This window comes from Thamnophis elegans, chromosome 1, assembly GCF_009769535.1.
Source record: "Thamnophis elegans isolate rThaEle1 chromosome 1, rThaEle1.pri, whole genome shotgun sequence".
Lineage (NCBI taxonomy): Eukaryota > Metazoa > Chordata > Lepidosauria > Squamata > Colubridae > Thamnophis > Thamnophis elegans.
This window is the reverse complement of record NC_045541.1, coordinates 36,456,183-36,483,198: the sequence shown is the minus strand read 5'-3', so window position 1 is coordinate 36,483,198 and position 27,016 is coordinate 36,456,183. Positions and strand designations below refer to the sequence as shown.

Here is a 27,016-nt window from a genome sequence, read left to right as displayed (position 1 = left end):
GGTTTTGGTTCCAGTCAGCTATCTTCTCCCCTCCACTCTTGATGTTTTTTGTTTTATTTTATTTTGTATGTGTAAATTATCAGAAACAATATGGAGTGGAATGGCTTCAAAATTGAAATAATAAATGAAGTCACCCTACTGGCATCTGTACTTAAGGGAAAAAATGGAATTGACAATCTCCCAGCTTCTAGTTCAACAGTTTCACCACCATACATCAAACTGGCTCTTTAACAGGCAATGAAACATTAGTGTCCATCAGCACAGGAGCAAATTCACACAAATAAATTAAAGTACCTTCACTGGCTTCAGTTTCTGTCACTAGTTCCTGAGGAACACATTTGCTTTGGATTGATTGAGGATCTAAAGGGCATTTGAGAAGTTCCTCTTCTAGTGATTTATCTGGCAGGGGACACTGATTCTGGTGTACTCTTTTTATTTGATCCTGGGTTTCCATAAAATATTGCTAGGAGGAGGAAGACTGTATATTGAAGGAGCTGCTTATTTTCTTTGGGAAGATAAAATTGTTCTTAGAATTAGGGACATTTTGATTGCCATTGTTTTTCACAATTTAAATTCTGTTTTTATTTTTGTACTACTGATATGATCTGTTTGGTTCATTGCATGGAACTTGGAAAAAACCATCAACCAGAAGATTTAAACCTTTGCTCAGCTGCTGTCCCCGAAAATCTTCTAAACTGCATTTATACTCTCAAAATAATTCAGAAGTTCCATTTTTCCAGGTTAGTTAATATTTTGTGAAATTATTTATCTAAGAATAGAAACTATCACTAAGATTGAATGATATTTTTAACTGAACAGTCCAAGACATTAGTCAGTAAGTGTCACCAGTGGAAAAATCATAAAATCATTAGATGAAATGACAATTGGTTCAACATCTGTATTTTCCTGAATTATAGGACACAGTAATTTTCCTAACCACCACCCATTATTACAATGCTAGAACTGTATTTTGAATCTGAAATAATATCTTCGTTGGTTTTGGACTAACAGGCACCTTTTCAAAATTCTCACTGTCATAATAATGTACCTGCCAATTGTAATCTCTGCTTTAAACCATCTTTTCTGTTGTGCGAAATTTGTTTACAATAGTTCTGCTGGCTCTGTTTGCTGAAATAAGTTGCAATTTGAAGGCCTGCTGGTATTCAGAAGTAGTAGGTCACAAGCTGGTTATTCAGAACAGTAGCAATGAATGCTATAGTCTTTTGAATAATCTATTGCTGTTGCAAATGTTTTGCTCTCAGGTCTATTTCCTCCCATTAAAGAGATTTCATTAAAGAGATTTGTTTTCTCTCTTCAGTGCAGAAACCCTACACGGTTTCTTGTTTAATCCCAATTTTCAGAACATTACTTAGAATTTTAGACAGGCCTCTGAGACAAATTTTATTTTCTTCAGGCCTTGAAGAAGAAACCTTGCTTTTAATATGTTCCAGTACACCTTCCTGACATTGCTTGAAATAAGACTATTGAAAGTCAACAGGGCCATTTCTTTCATGTACAACAATGCCAGAGTCAGCCTGGACTAATTTATGGAAACCATATATATTTGCAAAGCTTGCCATGTTGCTGTGTTGGAAGTACTTTGGAAAAATTGCCTTGGGAAATCTTTGTTTAACCAACAAAAGGAAAGTCTGGCCATTTTGACACCAGGTGGCGAGATGGTTATTCAGCACCAAACAGCGGTGGGCTGCTGGAGATTTGCACGAGTTTGGGCAATTCTCTAGTGAAGATTCTATGCTGTTTGGCGAATCCCCAAATCCCACTCCTGGATGCTGCTCCCATAAGGTGACCAGATTTTCAGATTGGAAAAGAGGGACGCCCTTGACCGGGGGGGGGGGGGGGGGCTTGATTAAAATTTTTTTTTTGTCAAAAGGTCACCCCAGGACACTGAAACCAGCATAAATACGAATCTGTTGCCAAACAAAATTTTGATCACGTGACCATGAGGATGCTGCAACGGTTGCTAAGTGTGAAAAATGGTCGCAACGGTCGCTAAGTGTGAAAAATGGTCATAAGTCACTTTTTTCAATGCCATTGTATCTTCCTGATTATTAAAAGTGCAAATTCACTCAGTGTCAATCATGACTCCTGAGTCCATTTCAAAGTATTGTGCATAGAAATTTTTAAAATGGCTTGTTTCAATTTATTTTGGATAGAATCTTTTTTTAAATAGTTTAAGACAATTTAAAAAAAGAATCAACACAGAATAACACTATTTTTAAAAATCATATGCACAATAAATAAAATATTATTTTAAAATACATTAAAAAAATAAAAGAAAAAACCCAGCTCACTTACCAGCAGGCAGGCAGAGTCAGCAGATCTTCGTAGGGATGGATGGAAGCACACAGGGAGCCTATATATACGCAACTGCAGTAACAATGACAATGATGAAGGATTGGATTGAGTTAAAGAATAAAAGAATTCTGATCTTAGAAGGCCATGACCTGCAGGCAGGCTGGCATAATTTCTTATGGAATGAATGACAAACATAAAACGCACAAATACTTTCAAAATCATTTAATTAGAACTTTACTGCAACAATGGCTCAAAATTAAAAAAATCCACTATGTGAAAACCCCAAATTGGCTATCACCAACAGAAAGAACGACACACCCAAATTTTACAGATTGGAACAAAATTCTAAGATACAGAGATCTAATTGACAGACAGGGAAATTTAAAAACAATTGAAGAATTGGCAGATCAGAATATGAAAGGTGACTGGCTAACCTACCTCCAAATTAAAACTAAATACAATAAAGACACTAAAATATATGGTATTGAAACAGAACCACACAAATTGAATAAAATTATTCAAAGTCTGGACAGAAAGATGATAGGGAAAATATACAAATTCCTCTTGAAGTATCAAATGGAAGAGGAAATTGGAAACTGTAAAAGAACCAATGATAAAATGGGCACAGAACTTTGGCTATAACATTGAACTAGACAAATGGGAAAAATTTTGGGGAATAAATTTAAGAATGACACTATCAATCCCATACGAGGAAAACCTTGTTCTTTCAATCCTTCCAATATTTTTTTCCTTCATTCCCTTGTCTGTTTCAATATTAAGTACATTTCTTCCTTTCTTCCTATAATTTTTTCCATTTTCTTCCTTATATTCTTTTCCATTTCAACATTGTCTTCCTTTTTTCCTTCCTTCCTTCCTATACGTCTTTCCATTTTCTTCCTTATATTATCTTTTCTGTTTCAACAGTCTTTGTTTCTTCCTTCCTTCCCTCCTTCCTTCCTTCCCTTCCTTCCTATACTTCTTCTTTCATTCATTATATTTTCTTTTCATTTCAATATTAAGTGTAATTCTTTGTTCCTCCTTCCTTCTTTCAATCCTTCCAATACTTTTTCCTTCATTCTCTTTTACTTCAATATTAAGTGCAATTCATTCCTTCCTTCCTTCCTTCCTTCCTTCCTTCCTTCCTTCCTTCCTTCCTTCCTTCCTTCCTTCCTAAGTTATTTCCATTTTCTTCCTTATATAATATTTTCTGTTTCAACATAAAGTGCCTTCCTTCCTTCCCTCCCTCCCATCCCTTTCCTTATGTTTTCTTTATGTTTTCTTCATGCTTTCTTTTCTTTTTCCTCTGCTCTTTTTAAATCCCCCCCTTCTTCTCCTCCTCTACATTTAGGTTGGATTAGTTTGTACAACAGTCATCAAACTTCTGAAGTAAAAATAAATAAATAAATCATATTTAAGAAGAAGAAGAAAAAGGAAGACGTTTTTAGTTAAGTCAAACGTTTTAATAAAAGTTTCATCTTTTAAGATTCGTCCAACACATCCAATTGTAACCTTAACAGTAAAGAATATCACCCCAGCTGCTAAAGGTTCAACCAGTCTGAGAACCATTGAAAAGACAACAGTGCAGCAAAATCCAAAAGACACAACTTCCTCACGACCTCACCGCCATTGCTTTGGTACCAAATCTTTAAGGAAGGGGCGCCAGAAAGGAGGAGGAGGAGGAGGAGGAGGAGGAGGAGGAGGAGAAGGGAACCAAAGAGACGCTCTCGGAGGCAGCGATCCCATACACGAAGAGGCAGGAGGAGAGGTGGGGGTGCTGCACGAACGGACTCCTCGCGGCCGCTCCCACGCTCTCGGAGGCAGTGATCCCATGCACGAAGAGGCAGGAGGAGAGGTGGGTGCGCTGGCAGCTGCCCCGCAGACAACTTCCACACGCTTCAGGAGCTTCTGCCGAGCGACAGGAGCCCCGGAAGCGCGTGGAAGTTGTCTGCGGGCAGCTGCCGCTGCGTCCACGCTCTCGGAGGCCCAGAAGCGAGGGGACGTTCTCTGCTGGCGGCGCCGCTCCCCCGACCTCTCTTCCTTCCGCGGCGAATCCCATGGATTCACGAACGGACTCAACGGAAGGAAGAGAGATCGGGACAGCAGCGGGGAGGCCCAGAAGCGAGGGGACGTTCTCTGCTGGCGTCTGCCGCTGCCACGACCTCTCTTCCTTCCGCGGCGAATCCCATGGATTCACGAACGGACTCCACGGAAGGAAGAGACATCGGGACAGCAGCGGGGAGGCCCAGAAGCCAGAGGACGTTCTCTGTTGGCGTCCGCCGCTCCCCCGATATCCCTTCCGCGGCGAATCCCATGGATTCACGAACGGACTCCACGGAAGGAAGAGAGATCGGGACAGCAGCGGGGAGGCCCAGAAGTGAGGGGACGTTCTCTGCTGGCGGCGCCGCTCCCCCGACCTCTCTTCCTTCCGCGGCGAATCCCATGGATTCACGAACGGACTCCACGGAAGGAAGAGACATCGGGACAGCAGCGGGGAGGCCCAGAAGCCAGAGGACGTTCTCTGCTGGTGTCTGCCGCTGCCACGACCTCTCTTCCTTCCGCGGCGAATCCCATGGATTCACGAACGGACTCCACGGAAGGAAGAGACATCGGGACAGCAGCGGGGAGGCCCAGAAGCCAGAGGACGTTCTCTGCTGGCGTCTGCCGCTGCCACGACCTCTCTTCCTTCCGCGGCGAATCCCATGGATTCACGAACGGACTCCATGGAAGGAAGAGAGATCGGGACAGCAGCAGGGAGGCCCAGAAGCCAGAGGACGTTCTCTGCTGGCGTCTGCCGCTGCCACGACCTCTCTTCCTTCCGCGGCGAATCCCATGGATTCACGAACGGACTCCACGGAAGGAAGAGAGATCGGGACAGCAGCGGGGAGGCCCAGAAGCCAGAGGACGTTCTCTGCTGGCGTCCGCCGCTCCCCCGACCTCTCTTCCTTCCGCGGCGAATCCCATGGATTCACGAACGGACTCCACGGAAGGAAGAGACATCGGGACAGCAGCGGGGAGGCCCAGAAGCCAGAGGACGTTCTCTGCTGGCGTCTGCCGCTGCCACGACCTCTCTTCCTTCCGCGGCGAATCCCATGGATTCACGAACGGACTCCACGGAAGGAAGAGAGATCGGGACAGCAGCGGGGAGGCCCAGAAGCCAGAGGACGTTCTCTGCTGGCGTCTGCCTCTGCCACGACCTCTCTTCCTTCCGCGGCGAATCCCATGGATTCACGAACGGACTCCACGGAAGGAAGAGAGGTCTGGTCTGGGCAGCACGCACAGAGCGGGAAAGGCAGCACCAAAGCCTGGCCGCGAGCGAGGGAGCGCGCGGCGAGCAGCAACGCCGGGCTGCTTCCTCCTCTGCCGCCGCCGGCGGCTGCTCCCTCCGGGGCAGGAGAGCTGGGAGCAGCCGCCCGAGAACTTCCACGTGGTTCCAAAGGTTTTGCCGCCCGTTCCAGCGCAGCACAGGGGCTGGCTGCGAACTCCGCAATGGGGCTGTCTCCTTCCCCCAGCCCAGCGCCTCCCGATTCCCACGGTACCAAATTTAATACAAAACATGATTTACTCACCACCAGTGAGTAAGCGCAGCTGCCCAAAACAAAGACGAAATAAAATGGAGACTCGCACATGCGTCCTCAGCTAAGGAGTCCAGCCAATCAGTGAGCTGGTTGGCCAGCTCACTGATTGGCTGAAGTCCAGCCAATCAAATCAGTGAGCGGCAGGCTGGGATGGCTTAAATTTGTAGGTGGTAGCATAGAACAGAACGATGAGCCAGCCCAGCAGCTGATGGGCGGGAGCTGCAAGCGCCAAAAAAAGCGTGCCTTTTTAAAAAGCGGGCGGGACGCGGGAAAATGCATCAAAAAGCGGGGGTGTCCCGCCAAAAGCGGGACGTCTGGTCACCTTATGCTCCCACTCCGCCCCTCCCATGAGTCTCCATGCAGCCCATTCATCATGCCAAGTAAATGCAGGGCCCGCATGGAGGCTTGGGGAAGCGGGAAAACAGGCCTACCGGAGGTTCCTAAAGTCCAGAAACCGGCCTGTTTCTGGCCTCAGAGTGGCCCCCTGGAGTCCAGAGGAAGCAGTTTTTGCCCTCCCAGAGGCTCAAGGAAAGCCTCTGGAGCCTGGGGAGGGTGAAAAATGCCCCCCCCCCACCATGGTGCAGGAGGCTGAGTAGGCCACACCCACCATGGCCACACCTACCCAGCAATGGGGCAGCGAACCCATTGCTGAAATTTTTGAAGCCCACCCCTGGCACCAACCACCAACCACCAAAGTTTACTAAGAAAGACTGAGATTGCTGTGGTTTTGTAATTTATGAAGGCTATTGACATGGCTGGTTGCTATATTTCTGTGAAATGGCAGAGGGGGCAGAGAAAGAACAGTATTGATCACTGTTCATCCTCCTTTATGGCTTTATACCTCACAACATGCACAAGGGATGACTCCCAGCTCTTGTTTAAATTAGTTAGATCTTCATCTGCACAATGAGTGATACTCAGCATATGGTTTAGGTAGTTAGATTAGAAAGAAATCCTCTGGCTTTTAGTATTCATTATTCATTTTCTTCTTGGTCTTTAAAAATGCAAGATGGATAATATAATTATGTCAATATATTTTTTGTTATTTCATTTAACTCTATTTAGATATCTGGGCATTTATCCTTATTTCTTTAGAACCAGAACATTTGATCCGGCAGTTGTCTCTGACAGATTGAGTCTACTTGGGTGTTTGCATTAGGAGACTAGCTCAGGCACTTGAAAAAAAATAGATTGCTAACATTGTGTCTGATTTCCATTTTCAAATGTGATCAACAGCTATTTTAGTATTTGCAGGTTTTTTATATCAGCTGCATTCAGCTTGTACACAAACACAATTTTGTTTTTCTTCTGGAATTTATTTGACTTAATACAGTACTTTGGAAATAGAAATGTCATATATTGGTCACTTTGACATGCCACAGCATACTAAGATTTTTTTAAAGAGTTCTTCCACATATTTAAGAAACAAAACTAAATGTCTCTTATGTCTTTTCCATCTCCTTTATGAAGTAGAAGTAAGTTCTTCCCACATTTTGGATATAATGTAATGCTTGAAACAATGGGAAAATATGTGGACAAAAGCTTTCAACTTTACACTACACTATAATTGAAAAGAATTTTTATACGATGATGTATCACTGGTATTTAACATCAGATAAGTTATCTAGAATGCATAAAATATTTCAAATGAATGTTGGAAGTATAAAAGCAAAGAAGGAACTTTTTATCATTATGGTGGATGTGTGATAAAGCAAAAAAAAAAAAAAAATGGAGTAAGATTCATATTATAATAAAGAAAATTCTTAAAGCTAAAATAAAAATGAAACCAGATTTTTTTCTTTTGAGTTTAATGGGAAAAAACTTGGAGAAAAAAATTGGAACTTTGATTTTATTTATGTTGATAGCAGCAAGATTGTTTGCACAAAAATGGAAGGACATTTCGATTCCCACTATGGACGATTGGCTACAGAAGCTGATGTAGTTGGCAGAGATGGCTAAATTGAGCATTTTGGTTAAACAAAAGAATATAAGTACTTTTGTTTCTACATGGAGACTTCTTCTGAATTTTGTGCTTGAAATGGAAAAAAATAAAACTTTGGGTTTTACTGATTAAATTGATATGTTTTTATAGAAATGGCTAGTTTATATTATTATGGAAAAACAAAAAGTTGTGGTTTGATGTTAATGCTTTAATGTACTGCTACAGAAGGAGTCGGAAGTCAGCGTTTCTTTTTCTCTTTTCCGCAGTTCCTCCTCATCTTTCTTTCCCCCTCCCCCCCCAGTGTCTCCCTATTTGCTTTTGTATTTTATCTTATAACCTGATAAAATCTTTAAATTGATATTATGCTGATGATATTTTATTTTTTGTCTCAAAATCTCATACTATAATTTCAGCTTTGTTATATCTGATTAAAATCCCCAAATACAGGATTTCCTATTAATTGGTCTAAGTTGGTATTGTTGCAGGTTAAGATTTGATTATTCATACATTAATTAAATTAATACAATTTTTGTATATGTACTGAATTTATCAGGGTTTTTTTGTATTCTTATTCCAAGTTTCTTTTTCTATTTCTCAATAGTTACACTGAATAGCAATAAGATCTTTACAGCAATTTATCTGATTATTGATGCATGGGAGTTAATAAATATTATTCCTTGCTGTAGAATAAATACAGTATTTTTGTGGAGTATAAGAAGAACCTTTTTTCCTCAAAAAAGAGGCTAAAAATCTGGGTGTGTCTTATACATTGAATACAGCATTTTTTGCTTCCCGAAGCCCCGCCCCTTAACCAAAATGGCTGTGCATACCCTTATGGAGGCTTTCAGAGAGTTCCTGGGGATGGGGAGGGCAGAAATGAGCAAAAAACGGGCTGTTTTGTGCCCCCCCAGCCCACAGCATCACTCTATAAACCTCTATAAGGCTATGCATGCAATTTTTTTGACAAAAAACGGGCCAGTTTTCGTATAAAAAATACTGGTACTCTTAAAACTTTATATTTTGCAAGGAATATATGCAGTATATCAATTAAATATTCACACATACATATAACACACCCATATATATGTGTCTAAAATATTTTCAAAAATTTAACACACTATTTTGATTTATTAAAAAAAACTTTGTTAAAAATTGCAATTGGCATTTAAAGATAAGGTTTTAAGTTTCCCCCAAGTGAAATTATACCATCATAATAAGTTCAGATGTCTTTACTTTATGCAAATTCTCCTTCTAAGCACTTTGGAATATTTATACATTCAATAATTAATTGAATAAATTGATTTGATTTTTGCTTATGGAAGATCTGGATAGATGTTGGGAACTGTATATTAGGCTAGGTACAGTTTCTGTGTTAAAATTTGTCAGTTGCCATCCACTGGCAATGTTTGCAATTACAACATTTATTGGCATCTTTTTTTCAGATTAGTAGCATTTTCAACCTCAGAGACATCTAAGTTATTAGAAGCAATAATTAATTCTTACCAGATCAAGGTTATCAGTGTTTATAAAATATCTGTGATAAATAAGTCAATTTAATATGCAGATTTTAAAGACTGAATAGAATAAGGAACTTTATCTAAACAATGGGGAAAACCTTTTAAAATTAATAGCAAAAGCCATGTTAGAATTCAGATTATGTTTTTTACAGCAACATTTTTCTTCAGACTTATTGAACCCTTATTGTGTTTTATAAACAGGAATCTCTCTGTTGCTTGGAGATGCATCTAGAATAATGCTTCATTAAGATATGTTTTTTCAGTATTCTAAAGTTATTAAATTGTGAGAAAAATTAATTACATATATTTCTTTTGGCTTTGAGATGAAGTTTAATATTTTCAAATACTGTATGTACTGTTTTGAACTACACAACTGCTACATGAAAATTGACAGCTGGACTATGGAAATGGATTCTCTGTGTCCCTAATTATTGACAAGAGATTAGTTCTTTAACATTTGAAAGAACAAATCTATGATCCCAATTATCCAGTGGATTGGAAGACCTGATGTTACTTGTGTTTTATGCATCAGTTGCCTATAGAAATAAATTAGGGATGGACAATTGCAACTGTTATGTAACTATGATCTAAATGGAGGTAGTTACATTTTTTCCCTATTTTATCTTAAAGGAAGACATTTTCTCTTTATTTTTCCTCTCTATTAAAGAAAAAATGGAAAATTAAAAAAGAAAAGAAAATCAGATCCATGTTTTAAGCCTTATTTTCCCCCCATATTTATTTATTTTTAATGACAACAAATCTACTCTTTGATTCTTTTGTATGACTAGCATCAAGGTTCATCATCAGATTTCCTTCCTGATTTTTTTTTAAGACAATAGGGGACTATTTGTTTAGAATGCAGGATTACCATGGTGACAAGTCTGGCCAGAGAATTTGCATTTTTATTGACAAACCAGAGATGTAATTTACATGCTGCTTTGAGGAAGAAGGTGTGCCAACTGACAACGTCTGCTGGATATGTCACATTTCTTCACTTGAGATATTTGCAAGTGACAGAGTGAGTCCATTAAGAGTTTATTTCATATCAGAGCAAGAAATGCACCAGCCAAAAAATACTAGGTAGTAAATATCTATATGCAATGTCATCCCTGTTTTCTACTCTAAAGACATTGAAAATAATTGAAAATCGGGAAGGTGATGATTGGGTTATCCAAATTATGTAGTAATTTTAAATTGCTGTATCTATTGTAACTGTTAATCCTTTTTCTAAATACCCGACTAACTTCATCTCTCTAAAGGTAATTGCCGTACAGTATCTCCAAAGGCAAGCTCATTCTGGCAATGAATCTGAATCTAGTGTCTCCCAAAATGGCATGACAGTGGGTGTGGATTTCAAGTCTCAGAATTTTCAGCAATAGTTAGGAGCCAGGAGCTCAAATCCATCCATTTGGAGGGATTTCAGGTTAAGTTAGATTGGCTTAGGCAATTGTTTTTTGTATCTATATATGATTCCTTCTGCTTTTTGTAGATGTACAGTATATTCAAAGTAACTCTGAAATATAGACATCTCGATTCCACATGTTTCTCATCAAATTAGGATTTGGGCATGCTATCCTTTGTTTTTAAGCAGTAGTTCTAAATAACATTGCAATTGATTATTTTTAAATATTTCATTGCTTTTTAATCTATAACAAAAGAATAAAAAACAGGTATAGTAATAATGAAGTATAAAACAAAACACAATAAACTGTAATTTTATTTTAATTCATAAAGAATTAATTTTAATTCATAAAGAAAACAAACAAAAGGAAAAAAACCTTGAAAAAATACACAACCAATTCATATGAAAAAAAATGGAATATAAATAAAATAATGTTCCTTCCTAAAATGAATCTTTTGTATCTAAAATTTGGAACTAGGAAAAGATCCCATGGAATTTGAAAGTTATTATCCAATTGGAATTGTAAAAATTATGGTCACAATAATGGCTCATGTTGTAAACTATATGGTCTCCAGCAGTTCCTCTGGCACAATCTTGCTTTATTAAAGAGTACCAATCTTTGGACTATATTAGATTGTTAGTTGCTTTAGGTTCAGACTTTGATGAATCTGATTTGGTGGTGGTTTTCTAACTGGATGCTAAAATAACATGACATAGATCAAATTTTGGAAATGTATCTTGGTTGAGTTTGGTTTACCTTTTAATTTTGTTATCCAGATTGAAATATGGTATTTAACCCCATTAACAACAGTTAGCATACACTGAATTGTTTCTTTATCTGTTAGGATGCTACTCAAAAGTTGTGATGGAGGGGCCATTTTCTCTTCCTTTATTTAATTTGCAATGGCAACATTGCTCTATTTTATTAAGCAGCTTGACTCTAAACATATTTCAGTTACATCAGTTGTTAGAATGAAATTGTAATATGGTGGTACTTTGTCATCCACCAATACTTACTGCTGTTCTTTATCAAAATGTATGCATATTACACCATCCTTTGGCAAAGTTTTAAATTACATTACAATTGGAATAAATTCCATAACCAATTTCTTATTGATTGTTAAAATGTGCATTGACATTTAAAAATGGAGTCATTTAAATATCTTAGAATTATTATGTCTAGAAAATTTTCTTTGTTGGTTAATATTAATTATTTATACTAGAGTTATATAAGTAAATTGTTAAAAATCTCCCCAAGTATGAATAAACATCTGTAAAATAAATGGTCCAAAGTAGATGCATATTATTAGATGTCTTGGGTCAATAATATGAAGATGGAGGTTACTATTTCCCCAAATTTCAGTTATAGCACTGGGATTATATTTTGATAAATCTATTACTTTTGGAAATTCTAATAATTTGTTTAAAACTATTTTGGATAAAACTAGGAAGTTATTATCTTACTTCCATATTGGTGAAGCCTTGATTCCAGTTTTAGTTATGATTCAGTGTAGTAAAATAGGTAAAGCATATTCAAAATACTTTAGAAAGAAAATTTAAACTTCATCCAAACTCTCACAATAAAGTTACTGTGGAATAATCTAATATTTAAATTTCTGGCAAATCATTTTTCTGAAGTTCAGTGTGGAAAACAGAAAATAATACTTGACAGCGTTTTATTTCCAATTTATTTTTCAAAGCATTTAGTGTTTTATTAAAACTAATTGGAGAGTGCTTAACAGCAATATATGCTATTAAAGCAACTTTTGACAGTATAGTTTTGACCAGATACATTGGCTAAAGTTCCTAATGTAATTGGAAATTTTTTTGCAGCTTCTGAAGTTATAATTAATCTTTATTCAGAGACAAAAACTTGTATAATGGTAGATATGGATAATTTGCAGATAGTTTAGAATAATGAGCTGGAATATTCTGTTTTAACATATCAAAGAGCTGGGTTTTCAGAAAATGTTAAATTAGTATCATATGATATTAAGGTCAATTTAATCCAAGAAAATTTTATTCTTCAAGTATGTTGGATACTCCAGACAATGTATAATAAGGGTTGGTTTTAGCTTTTATATCCTAGTAGTATAGTATGTTACAAGGGATTCTTTTTTAAAAAAAGTTTTTATTTTTAGACAAACATAAAACAACAGACATTAACACACACAAAATAAAAACCCTTCTCCAATTACTTACAGTGTGTCGATTAGTTACAAAGCTTTTGTACTTTCTCACAATAGTCTTCATTTGCAATTTACATAAAAACTCATATCATCATTCTAATATATATGTATACAATTGTTATGGTTATTAAACATTCATTTGACTATAGCTATTATTACATCCTTTTAATGTAAAATATTCTAAATTTTTTAAAAATTATATTATGGTATTTCATTACATCATTCTGAAATCATCCAATAGTATTACATCTTTATATTCTATTCTATATAGAATTATTTATCTTTTATAACAAAGCTTTTCAACATCCTCTCCATAGTCCTCACTCACAATTTATATAAAATTTCATATTATCAATCTAGTGTGTATATATATATATGCATATCATTATTAATCATTTATTTAGTTATAACTATTATTACTTTATTTTATACATACTACTCTACATTTAACTAAGTTTAACTTAATTTTTATTCTAACTTTTCATTTAATCATCCTGTATCCTTCCAGTAGTAGTGCAATCCTATATCTCTTGCCATTTGTGGTATTTGTATTCTAATTGTTTTCTTGATAAGTCTTATGTGTACTTCTCTTAGCACCTTGTTCTTCCTTGTGTATCTTGTAAAGACTCAAAATCCTCCATCTGTTCCTTTCATCCACTTGCCTTTAGTTATCACCGGTGCTTCTGCCAGAATTTCTCTCATTGTTTCTGCCAAATTTTATCCCTTTTCTTCTTCCATGTTTTGAGGTTTGAGATAGGGTTCCAGTTCGTTAATCTCTCCTTTCAACATTCCACTCCTGTTGTTTCCAACCACGCTCAATTTGCTGACAATATCAACAATTTTCTTATCATTTTGTTCATATTTTTCTACAATTTTTTGAACTCTATCATCAGATTTCATCATCATTTTATAAATATTCTCAACTGTTCCCTCTATTTTTTCTGTTTTTTGTTCTATGTTCTCTATCCTCTTTTCAATGTTTTTTGTACTTATTTGTACTTTTTGAATTTCTAACATAATCATTTGCAATGTTAATTCTTTTTCTTCTTCATGTTGTGCCATTCTTCCAGGTTATAAATACTGCCACTAAAACATCCAAAGCTTTTTGTTAAGTTTCAAACAAGTTCACTATAATCTTTCCAGTCAAGGCTTTCTCTTCACTCAGTCCGGCTATTTATAGTACTCCAGAAGAGCACCTGCATAAACAATCCGTATTCTTCCCACTATCCCTTTCAATAAATAAAATACGGAGCCTTGAAGTATAAGATGTGAGTCAGATGTTCAAAGGAAATTAAAAAACAATGTTTCCAAGTCTCCAGCCTCTAGATGGCAGTGTTGCTTCTTTTTCCTCTGCCTCTACCCTTCTCTTTAAGGGTCTTCCAAACTTAAGAAAAAAAAAGTGCTTAAAAGCAAACAATCCAGCCAAACATTGTAAAAAGAAAAGAAGGAAAATCATGATCCACAAATATGAAAAAAGAGGGAAAATAGAAGAAGAGGGAAAAAAGAAACCAGTCCAATTTAAAAAGTAAGAGGCATTTGTAAAAGTTCCATCCAACCCCCCCACCAAATTTTTTTTTAAAAAAAGATAGCACACTAAGTTTAATTCTGGCTTAATTCACCGCTTTCTTTCTTCTATCCTCAATTTTGAAGTCTTTTTGGGTGTTCTCTTCTCTAATAGTAAAATTTATCTCACCATTTTGACACACTCTCCCTCCTGCTTTCCTTCCATTCAGAGGCTGTCCCAACCTTCTGCTGCTTCAATGGCTGCTTCTCCTGGATCAATCAGGGACTTTGCGATATCCCTGAAATCAGCAGGACGTGCCCTTCTCTATCACCATCTCTACGGGATGGTTTAGGTCCAAAAGGACCATCCAGCAGCAGATATATTGACAGCAATCCTGGAGCTCCAAGATTGCATGTCGTGTGTAGCGATGTCAGCCCTGTTACAAGGGATTCTGACTCATACATTTTGTATTTGTTCTAAGTTTTTATTTTAAGTTATATATTTTGTTACTTTTTTTAAAACTACAGACAAGTGTTTAAAATGTATGACTACCATTCAAACACAACTATGTACAAAAACATAAATTAAAACAACCCAGCAAATACAAATACAAAACAATTAAAATAAAATGATTTCATATTTCTACAAACTATAAATATAATAGTTTCTGGAGACAAGACTTTCCTTGTCTTCTGTACATGTTGTTATTCCAAGAACACATGTTCATGTTTTTGCAACTTAAAATCCTGGCTTAAAGACATGTTGATATGTTCTACATGTTGATTGGTTTTTTACTTATTTAAATAAATATTAAATAAATAAATGGACTTTTAAAAATCATGGCATAGCAATATGATCAATATACTTCTATGTGGTTGTTACCTAAGACTCAATACCATTGTATTAAATTAATCATACAAGAGTTTGTTGCATAGTTTGTTGCATAGTTTGTTCCACTGAAATAACAATGAAGTAGCAATTAAAGAAATATTTCTTAAATGTACTACTTCTGTGCCATATAGTAAACAATATGCTATATTAATTTATTATTATATTATTATGATTGGCAAAAAGATGAAACTCATTCAACTGTACAATTTTCCCCTCTTGGGCCATTTAATTTGGGAACATATTTCTAGCATCTAAGCATTGATCGGCCATATAAAATAATAGAGGGTTGTTTTAGAAATGAAAACAATATTCCTCTAACATATTATGTTTCAAAATTTGAACTAGGCATGGAAATAAATAACATATTGAAAGAGGAGAAAGTAAATGGTAGTGAGATATGGGATGTATGTAATTATGTTTCAACAGTTAACTTTTAAAAGGATGATTTCTTGGGAAAAGCGGATCTTTGAGACTAAATACCAGATAATATTTTAAAATGTATTATTGATAGTATTTTGAATGATTTTGATCACTGAAGAGCAGATCTATATAGGAACATTAGAAGCTAAATTTGAAATGAGGACTTAATAGAATAAGTTAAAATGTTGCTTGATGATGGATTACATTTGGGTAATTCCAGAAATTCATCACTGAATAATTTAGTATTTCAAGCAGAAGTTCTGAATTTCTAGGGAAATTTCTCATAGGGACCTCTCACTGCTATATCTCCCTCTTTATGACTGGAGAGATAAAACTGGCTAGAAGGAAATCTTACTTTGTAATTGCAGGGTTTACTTCCTCATCCATTATGAATAAATTTCTGCTTGCAGACTTTGCTTTTCTATAGTTTTGTGTGTGTATGCATCTATGTATGTGAGTATGTCCATTGTAGGTAGGTAGGTAGGTAGGTAGGTAGGTGGTAGTTAGGTAGGTGGGTGGGTGGGTGGGTGGGTGGGTGGGTGAGTGGGTGGATGGATGGATGGATGGACAGACGGACAGACAGACAGATAGATGGATAGTTTTGCTATGGAGAACTAGAATATATATTTTGGCTCTGTTATATCACAGATGATATAATGTTAGAGTTAAGGTCAAGTTGGTTTAATAGTTTTTGTGTTGCTATTTGTTTTCTTCCCTGAACAAGTGTTTCTTAAACAAAATAAGCACTTTAGTTTTTAATGAATAAGAACAAAAGCTGCAAATTCAACATTCTGTCATGCAGGGATTAAAAAAGTTTTAAACCTCCATTCATATAGAGATTAAATATCAAAATAGGGAGAGATTTATTTCCCCTGGCAACAATCTAACAGGCTCCTAAGAATGATTCATTAGAAAATAGCCATCAGATCTTTGTGCAACTCCTTTAAAGTACCGTATATACTCGAGTATAAGCCGACCTGAATATAAGCCGAGGCACCTAATTTTACCCCAAAAAGCTGGAAAAGTTATTGACTCGAGTATAAGCCTAGGGTGGGAAATGCAGCAGCTACCGGTAAATTTCAAAAATAAAAATAGATACCAATAATGTTTTTGAATAAATAAATATTATTTATTTATAAATAAATAACTAGCTCTGTAAGTGGAAAAGAGGGTCAATAAAAACAATATGGTATCAACAATAACTTTAAATGTACAAAAACCTTAGCTCATTCAGCAACCAAGCTAAAACATAAGAGTTAAAATCCTTCAAAACTGGATTCCTCCTCATCATCTGTATGTCCAAACAGAGCTTCAGCATTAGCTAGTGTGAGGTTATCAGCATAGACATTGTCATCATCACTGAGTTCGCAGTCATCACCATCAGAGCTGTCGTTCTCATACAAAGCGCTGTCTTCACTGCCATCCATAGCATTACTAATGCCACATTTCTTGAAGGCGTGTCGCACCATGTCCTCCGGAATCTCTTCCCATGCATCACGAACCCACTTTGCTATCAATTCTATGTCGGGCTTCATCAGATTTCCACCTTTTGTCAGTCGGGCTTGACCAGATGACATCCATTCATGCCACATCTTTCTCACACGGTCTTTAAAAGGTTTATTTAAACACACATCTAGCGGTTGCAATACAGATGTAAGCCCACCTGGAATAACGGCCAAAGTAACTTGAGAAGATTTTGCCATTTTTTTTATGTCATCAGATGTGTGGGCTCTGAACATATCCCAAACTAGCAATGATGTTTTTTTCTTTAAGGCTGCTCCTGGTCGTTCTTTCCAAATTTCTTCCAGCCATTTTTTTGTTCCATCTTCATCCATCCAGCCTTTAATATGTGCACGCACTGTAATTCGTGGTGGGAATTTGACCTTTTTAGGCAAGGTCTTTCTTTTAAAAATAATGACAGGCCGCAGCTTAATTCCATTAGCCAAACATGACAGAACAACTGTGAAATGGTTTTTTTTCATTTCCTGTGGTTCTGAGAAAAATAGTTTTGTCTCCCAAACTTGCCACAGTTCTGTTGCTTGGAAGATCAAAGGTCATAGGTGTTTCATCCATATTTCCAATATCTCCCAGGTCATAGTTATGGATCCTTCTTTGTTTTATGATGAATGAATGGAATGACATCACTTTTTCATCAAGGTCTTTTGGCAACTTCTGTGAAATCTTTGTTCTTTGCCGCAAACATAGGGAAAACCTATTCATGAAGCGGGTACACCATCCTGCTGACGCAACAAATTTTTCAATGCCTGGTGCTTTAAATTTGTCATCTTGTGCCATTTGAAGGGCACGTAAGCGAATTCCCATGCGTGTTACACAGTAACCATTTGACGACACTCCATAACCCATTCATACAATTCAGTCTCTAGAGCCCCATATGAAGTTGTTAAACCACGTTGAGCTTTTTTTGACTTTGGAATCTTTTCCAAGTCAGCTTTCTTTTTCCGCCATTCCCTCACTTGTTTTTCATCAACACAAAATTCCCTACTTGCAATACTGTTATTGCTTTCTTCTGCTCTTGACACAACCTTAAGTTTGAAACCAGCTTCGAATGACCTGCGTTTTTGTTTTGGTCGAGGATTACCGGTAGAAGTACTGGGATCCATTTCTAACAGGATAAAAAAAAAAAAAAAAGACTTGTTCGGGTACCGTATCTTTTGAGGCCTAATGCAGGCTGATATTATAGAAAGTGATGACATGACTGTTTGCATAGAGCAGCCTGATTGGAACCCCCAAGGAATTTGTCTTAGGTGTACATAAATAAAATAAAATAAAATACATTCATCAAGAATCATAAGCTACAACACAGTGATAGTCTCTCTCTCTCTCTCTCTCTCTCTCTCTCTCTCTCTCTCTCTCTCTCTCTCTCACACACACACACACACACACAAATACACACACACTCCTCCTCTGGATTCAATGGGGTTTAGGAAATCTCCCACCCTCATACACTCCTTCTTTCTTTCTCTCTTCCCTCCTCTGGATTCAATGGGATTTTTAGAAAATCCCCACTCCTGTGCACACACTTCTTCTTTCTTTCTTTCTTTCTTCCCTCCTCTGGATTCAATGGGATTTTTAGAAAATCCACACTCCTGTGCACACACTCCCTCTTTCTCTCTCTCCCCCCTCCTCTGGATTCAATGGGATTTTTAGAAAATCCCCACTCCTGTGCACACACTTCTTTCTTTCTTTCTTCCCTCCTCTGGATTCAATGGGGTTTTTAGAAAATCCACACTCCTGTGCACACACTCCCTCTTTCTCTCTCTCTCCCCTCCTCTGGATTCAATGGGATTTTTAGAAAATCCCCACTCCTGTGCACACACTTCTTCTTTCTTTCTTTCTTTCTTCCCTCCTCTGGATTCAATGGGGTTTTTAGAAAATCCACACTCCTGTGCACACACTCCCTCTTTCTCTCTCTCTCCCCTCCTCTGGATTCAATGGGATTTTTAGAAAATCCCCACTCCTGTGCACACACTTCTTCTTTCTTTCTTTCTTCCCTCCTCTGGATTCAATGGGATTTTTAGAAAATCCACACTCCTGTGCACACACTCCCTCTTTCTTTCTCTCTTCTTTATAGCTAAATTTGATACCATTAAAAATTAAATAGGATTAAAATCTGTGGTTTATAATTTACCAGTTGTGTCCACCCCACTCCTTTCACCAGCGTTAGCCCGCTGCACCAAGGGGGGCACGTAAGAGGAAGGGGAAAATACAAGAGTGCACGCGGCAACCTCGACGTCTAAGTGGGCAAGTTCACAGCATGCGCGCCCGCACGTCTGAGACAGGGCATAAAAAGGGGAAAAAAGGCTGATTGGACCCAGCTCTGTTTGGGGCGCAGGCGTGGCGCGGAGGACTTTCTTCCAACCAGCGGAACCCCCTGGCGCAATTGGGCTACGATCGGCGGCCGTCCCTGCTACAATCCACGCCGCCTGCCGCATCAGCGGAATCTACCGTACGTAATTCAAGAGATCTTAATTTTGACAGCGTTGTTGGGATCTGCGGTGAAGAAATTACTTTAATCAGTGAGGTAAAGTTCTTTCTTTCGCTCACCCGAGCTCTGATGAGGGGGAAAGAGAGGACTTTTCTTACGCCTGCATCAGAGCTGCGGGGGGGGGGGGAAGAAAGGACTTTACCTCACTGATTAAAGTAATTTCTTCACCGCAGATCCCAACAATGCTGTCAAGATTAAGATTTCTTGAATTACGGTAGATTCTGCTGATGCGGCAGGCGGCGTGGATTGTAGCAGGGACAGCCGCCGATCGCAGCCTGGCTGGGCTGGCAGGGACGGGCGGAGGGGACGCCCAGCAGTTTTTCAGGCTGCTCCCAGATGGGAAGGGAGGGGGATTGTAAACCCCTTCTACACCCTGGCTCCTCCTCTTCCAGAGTTCAGGCTCTCTTTCTTTCTTTCTTTTTTTCTTTCTTTGAAAGAGAAGCCCAAATTAGCCAAAGGGGGGAAAGCGAGCGAGCAAGGGACCCCAGGAAACTAGACTCGCTTGGCTGGACTACGTACGCTCCTTGGCTTAGTTGCTTTCCGCGCGCCTGTTAATATATTCACGGAAATAAACCGCGGCAGTTTTCCCCAAGGGCAATGCCGAAGAGCAGAGCCCGGAGAGAAACCAAGGAAGTCACGGAGGGCATTTGCCACTTTCTCTAGAAGGTGATACGAGCTTCCCTTTCGAATGGGAAGGGACGGGGGGTTGGCTGGGCTCTTCCCAGCAGGAAAGGGGGTTGTTTGAAACATTGGGACCGGGAGAGGGGTTGGTTTTGTTTTGTTTTGAAAGGAAATCTCGACCTGTTACAATCGTCCTTCCCAAATGAGCCGAGGAGGACAGCGGCGAAAAGTTTTCCCCAACATTTAGGGGAAAGTTGCGAGCAGCATTGCCCTCACAACTGAGGGGAATAACGCCTTTCCACTGGGGATCGTGGCCACCTTTCAGAAACTGAGCGCAGTTTTGCGCCCGGTATTCTTGGAAGAGGTCCCGTTGGAGCCAGAGGGGTTTTTATACGAAGAAAGGAACTGCAAACAGTAAACATGACGGCCCCAAGGAAAGGAGAGGCTGAGCCACGGGAACGAAAAGAAAAAGGGAGGGGAAAAAAACCCGCCCTCTTCCCCTTCCAGGTTTTCTTAAAAAGCAGGCAGCGCTCCTTGGCCGCAGGGCTTCACAGGGACCTTTCCCCCTCCCACTGCTTCGCTCGCTCGCTCGCTTTCCCCCCTTTGGCTAATTTGGGCTTCTCTTTCAAAGAAAGAAAGAAAGAGAGCCTGAACTCTGGAAGAGGAGGAGCCAGGGTGTGGAAGGGGTTTACAATCCCCCTCCCTTCCCATCTGGGAGCAGCCTGAAAAAACTGCTGGGAGGTATGTGGTTCCTAGGTCAGCGGCGCGTGGGATCAAACTAGGAAGAAACTGGAGGTGGGGGGGAGCAGTTTGAGAGACTATGGAGAATATGGACTTCAGAGGTGGACCAGAAAGAGGTCCCGACAAAGATCCGAGGCTGAATTCGGCAGTGTTTATGGATCAGGGTCAGCCCCACCAGCTGGCGACAGGAGAGCAGAGAGGAGCGGACGGAGCAGAAGCAGCCCCAGGGCTCCGCTGCCGCTCCCCGCATTTTCTGGACGGGGATCCCTTGGAGAGGGGATTCCTTCCTGCGAGACCCCGTCCAGAAAATGCAGGGAGCGGCAGCGGAGCCCCGGGGCTGCTTCTGCTCCGTCCGCTGGACTGTGGGGCTTGGAAGGGGGCGGGAAGAGCGGCGGGGCTGGTGGTGGCCGGCGGTGGCAGGCTGGTTCGCCTCCTCCTCCTCCAACAGGCAACAGCACTGCCGGATCCAGTTGTAGACTCGAGTATAAGCCAAGGCGGCTTTTTTCAGCCCAAAAAGTGGGCTGAAAAACTCGGCTTATACTCGAGTATATACGGTAATGCTTATAAGGTATCCAGTTAGTATAGAAAAATGAGGTAGACATCTGAATACTTTTGAATTCAAAGAAGGAGCTGTTTTGAGTGGCAGATTAGGCAATAACTGGTTCCATCAAATTTGGTCTAAGTTTACCATTGGGGCCTTCTCTCTGTTCCTGTCTCACTTTCTGGCTCAGCTGACTAGATAATTTCGTTACACTTAAGTGCAAAGAAGTAATTGCTTTGAGTGGCAGATCAGGCAACAACTGATCCCATCAAATGTGGCTCAAATTTAACTCCCCCCCCCCTCTCTGTGTGTGTGTGGCTAGCTGGTTGTCTGGCTCAGTTGAATATACTATTAATCTGAATAGTTTAAGTACAAAGAATAAGTGTGTGGTTTATTCTGTGTTTATATAGACTAGTAGAGCACACCATGAACACTAAATAGCAGTCAGCAGACACAATGAAAGCTCCTAAATTCTCACAACACATGGACAGACTCAACCACAATTTCAACCAGAAAACTGTTAGCATCTTAGACCAATTCAAATCCAAAAATTCCAGGAAGCTTGGTATACAGAGTCATCAACAGAGGCTAAGAGATGAACTATAGTTATATTGTAGGACGTTATCACCCAGCCCTCTCCCAGAAAAATGAAATATCCTAGGAAATATTGAAAAGGCAGAATATTACATTTTCTTGGATGTGAAAAGGGAGAAACATGTTTTAAAAAGACAGAGTGGATCCCTGCAGCTTCCTGCCCACCCACTTTGTCAATGGGCCATTTAGATGCCCAATCCAGTCCCTTTACATAATAAAGAGTTCTCCCCTTCAGCTCCAGGGTGATGGGATTAAGGCATGATTAGCCTTTACCCACTCACCACATGGCATCTGAGAACTCAACCAAATCTGGATTCAAAACGCAGCCTAGAGAGTTGGCCCTGTGGCCCCAGGGGAGTCTGGCAACCAATCAGAATACATTTCTTACACAGGAACAGGAAACAGAGAGGTGGGGCTGAACAGATTATAAAAAAGCCCAGCAAGCCCCTGCCTCGGCCCTTCTCTTCTTCCTCACCCCACATTGAAGCCTGTGATCACCTTTTCTGTTCAGGACTCAAGCCATGTGGCCCTGTCCACCAATAAACCATCTTTCCAAGCAGCCTCCATGTCTCCAGTGTCTTTTTCACCACTTGGAGCTGAACCCAGAAGGACATTTCTTTCAACAATACATAATGCAAAAAAGACAGTAAAAAAAGCTAGGAAAAAAACAAACCAGAAAGTATTATCTTCAGCAGCCAGCATCCAAATAAACAGGGACCAACACTAGGCAAACAATTAAGCAGAAAACAATTCCTTAATCAAAGAATTACCAAGAAGCAAACCACCCCCACCAAAACTGGGAGATCAAGCTATAAACAGGGAGCAAGCCCACATTTTGTCGCATTCCTTATATTATCTACTTAGATAATAACACATCTGCAAGTAAACAATGAAGCTCAGAGAATACCAAGTCTGTCTGTCTGTCTGTCTGTCTGTCTGTCTGTCTAGCTATCTATATACATACATACATACATATATATATATACATACATACATACATACATATATATATATATATATATATATATATATACACACACATGTGTGTGTGTGTGTGTTTTATTTGTGCTGATAAATCAATAAAGGGAGACTAGTATAGATCTATTTCAAGCTATTTAGCTCTCATCAGCTAGCCATACCCTTACTGGGATTCGAACCTGGGCTATATTACATATTAGGCAGACATCTTAGCCATTAGGCCACAGGCTCTGGTCCATTATCAGTTGAGCCAGGGAGAAAGGTATATATTTAAAGTCACAACCCCTGGTATGCCCCAATTATGGGAGGAAGCTAACTGCTTCCATTCTCTGTCAATCGGCTCGTCACAAGAGACCATCCAGACAGAAACCCAATATTTTTACTGTTGCCTTTTTGTTACATTTGATAAATAAATAAAGGGAGACTAGTATAGATCTATTTCAAGCTATTTAGCTCTCATCAGCTAGCCATACCCTTACTGGGAATTGAACCTGTGCTGTATTGGTGACAGAATTGCTCCATGATAATGAAGCATATGAAAAGGAGATGGTAGAACTGATTTCATGGGAATAGCTAGCAGTGAAGCTAATTTTCCATTTGAAAAATTCTGAAGAAAATGTCAACACTGCGCATGTGCGAACTGTGGATGGCTGCCGTTTCTTCCTGCAGTGTTAACGAGGCCGGCGCCTTACAATTCCATTCCTCGGGCGGGAGACCCAATAGAGCCATTTTGGACTGAACTGAACAGGGAACTATCGTGCCAGGGAGGGGGTAGCTGCCTCGGATGGCATCAAAGGGGATCGTTCGGCAGGCTCTGTTGTCGCCGTTACGCCCCCCCCCAGGCGCCCCCCCTCTCCTATACTACTTCAACGATTATGGAGTTTCCTTCCCTTTTTTACCATCTTTACCATCTGGCTCTTTTTGTTTACTTTGTCTACGAACTTGGACCTGGACTCTCGGATCTCCAGAGCTACGTCCCTGCTCCTTTGTTGCGACTACGGCTGCCCACCGCTGCCCCAAAAACAGTATCCCAACTATCAAGGACATTACTCCATCATACCTTGGACTTGCCCTCCTTGGACTTTGCCATAGGAAGGGAGAGGAGCGGAGTACCTCTCCCCCCTCCTTCCCACATTGTTCCATTTTTAGATTTGCGCAATTTTTAGTCTCCGCATTTTATGAATGAGGTGAGAATGATGTGACTGTTGTTGTATGCGCCCACTTTTTAACTCCTATTATTGTTGTAACTTTTCTGTGTTTTTAAATTGTTAGTGGGGAGCGAATGGTTTTGTGACTGTGTATGTCTGAGCAGGCTGGGGCCAATCCAGGTACCCTCTGTGCTGAGTATTAGGGGGGCCTGAGCTAATCCCAGCCTCAGGATGTGTGATTCGAAGGGCCTGCCGGAGCATGCGGGGGTTATAGGGGTGGGTGGGGGGGCCACGGACACGGGAGTGGGCCGGAGCATTACGGTCTTAACAGGGAGGGGCAGATATGGCGGGGACTTTAGGGCAGGCCATTACCGGGGAAGGAGGGCTCGCTACGTCACAGAGATCCCCCCTTCCGGCCCTATGAGTCCCACTCCAAGGCCAGATGGTGGGAGTAATCAGGACCCTGGTCTCAGGCTGCTGTCGCTAAATGCCAGGTCTGTAGTTCATAAGGCTCCTCTCGTTCGGGACTTAATTTTAGACGAGAGGGCAGACATGGCATGTATTACTGAAACCTGGCTGGGCCCGGAGGGAGGAGTCCCCCTCGTAGAGATGTGCCCAGAGGGCTTTCAGGTGCTTCATCAGCCGAGGGCCCAGGGAAGGGGTGGGGGTGTGGCCATTGTTATCCGAGAGTCTCTAGCACCTCGTAGGATCCCTGCTCCGGAGCTTGTCGGGTGTGAGTCCCTGCTGGTGAAGTTGGACCTCAAGGGTCAAGTGGGTTTGCTGCTAACGTACCTGCCTCCCAACAGCATTGCAGCAGCCCTCCCCTCGCTCCTCGAGTCGGTAGCCGAGCTGGCAGTTGAGTTCCCCAGGCTTATGGTTCTGGGGGATTTCAATTTGCCTTCACTCGGTGAACACTCTGATGGAGCGCAGGAGTTCATGGCTTCCATGACAACCATGGGCTTGACCCAAGTAATCCGGGGCCCAACTTACTTGGTGGGTCACATGCTCGACCTCGTATTTCTCTCGGAGCAGTGGAGTTGTGATCTTGGTCTGAGGGGTAGTGAGACCTTACCCCTGTCATGGTCGGACCATTACCTACTGAGGCTTGACTTTCGGAGACCAAACCCCCACTGTAGGGAGGAGGAACCGACCAGGTGGTTCCGCCCCAGGCGACTTATGGACCCCTTGGGGTTCCAGACGGAGCTTGGGGTTATTCCTGATACTCTCGCCCGCAGTCCGGCGGAGACTTTGGTTGCTGCTTGGAATTCGGCAGCGACGGAGTCTCTTAACCGGATTGCGCCTCTACGGCTGCTCCGAGGCAGTGGATCCAGGAGGGCCCCTTGGTTTACTGAGGAACTCCAGGAGATGAAGCGCCGAAAGAGACGCCTAGAGCACCAATGGAGATCCAGTAAATCCGAATCGAACCGAGCACTTTTAACATCTTGCATCAGAGAGTACATCCGGGCAATCAGGACGTCAAAAAGAACTCACATTGCCTCTCTGATCGCTTCCGCTGAGTCGCGCCCAGCCGCCCTGTTCAGGATAACCCGTTCCCTCCTAAATAGGAGGGATACGGGTGATCCTTTGCAGGGCAGGGCTGAGGATTACGTCCAATTCCTCGCGGATAAAGTTGCTCGGTTTCGGGCGGACCTGGACTCCAATTCTGCAGAACCAGCCGAGGCACTAAGGGATAATTTGGTAGGTCATCGCTGGGTTGATTTTCAGGCTGTTACCCCTGAGGATATGGACAAGGCCATGAGAGCTGTAGGTGCCTCCACATGCATGCTGGACCCGTGCCCCTCCTGGCTGGTTGTTAACAGCAGGGAGGTGACACGGGGCTGGATCCAGGCGGTTGTTGCCACCTCCTTACGGGAGGAGGTCTTTCCCCCCGCTTTAAAGACGGCAGTGGTGAGACCCCTCCTGAAGAAACCATCTTTGGATCCAGCCATTCTAAACAACTATCGTCCAGTCACCAACCTCCCCTTTGTGGGGAAGGTTGTTGAGAAGGTGGTGGCCTTTCAGCTACAGCGGTCCTTGGAGGAAGCCAGTTATCTTGATCCATTCCAGTCAGGCTTCAGGCCTGGCTACAGCACAGAAACCGCTTTGGTCGCATTTTCCGATGATCTCTGGAGAGCCAGGGGTGGAGGCCACGCCTCCATCCTGGTACTCCTTGACCTCTCTGCGGCTTTCAATACCGTCGACCATGGTATCCTTCTGCGACGACTGCGGGAGGTGGGGGTGGGAGGCACTGTTTTATGGTGGTTCTCCTCTTACCTCTCGGACAGGTTGCAGTCGGTGTTAGTCGGAGGGCAGAGATCGACCCCTAGGCCCCTAACATATGGGGTGCTGCAGGGTTTGGTCCTGTCCCCCCTTCTTTTTACTATCTACATGAAACCGCTGGGCGAGATAATTCCATGGCACGGGATAAAATACCACCAGTATGCGGACGATACACAGTTGTATCTGTCTGCCCCGTGCCAACTCAATGAAGCGATGGACGTGATGAGCCAGGGCCTTGAAGCTGTTAGAGACTGGATGGGGGTTAACAAGCTTGTACTCAACCCAGATAAAACCAAGTGGCTGTTGTGCTTCCCTCCCACTAATTGGCCAAGTGTTCCATCTCTCAGGCTG

At 41.1% G+C, this 27,016-nt stretch overlaps 1 pseudogene; it reads right to left on the bottom strand.

Annotated features, from left to right (window-relative positions):
* Positions 1 to 214: 214 nt before the first annotated feature.
* Positions 215 to 27,016, bottom strand: part of LOC116511754 — a 69,216-nt pseudogene continuing 42,414 nt past the window's right edge.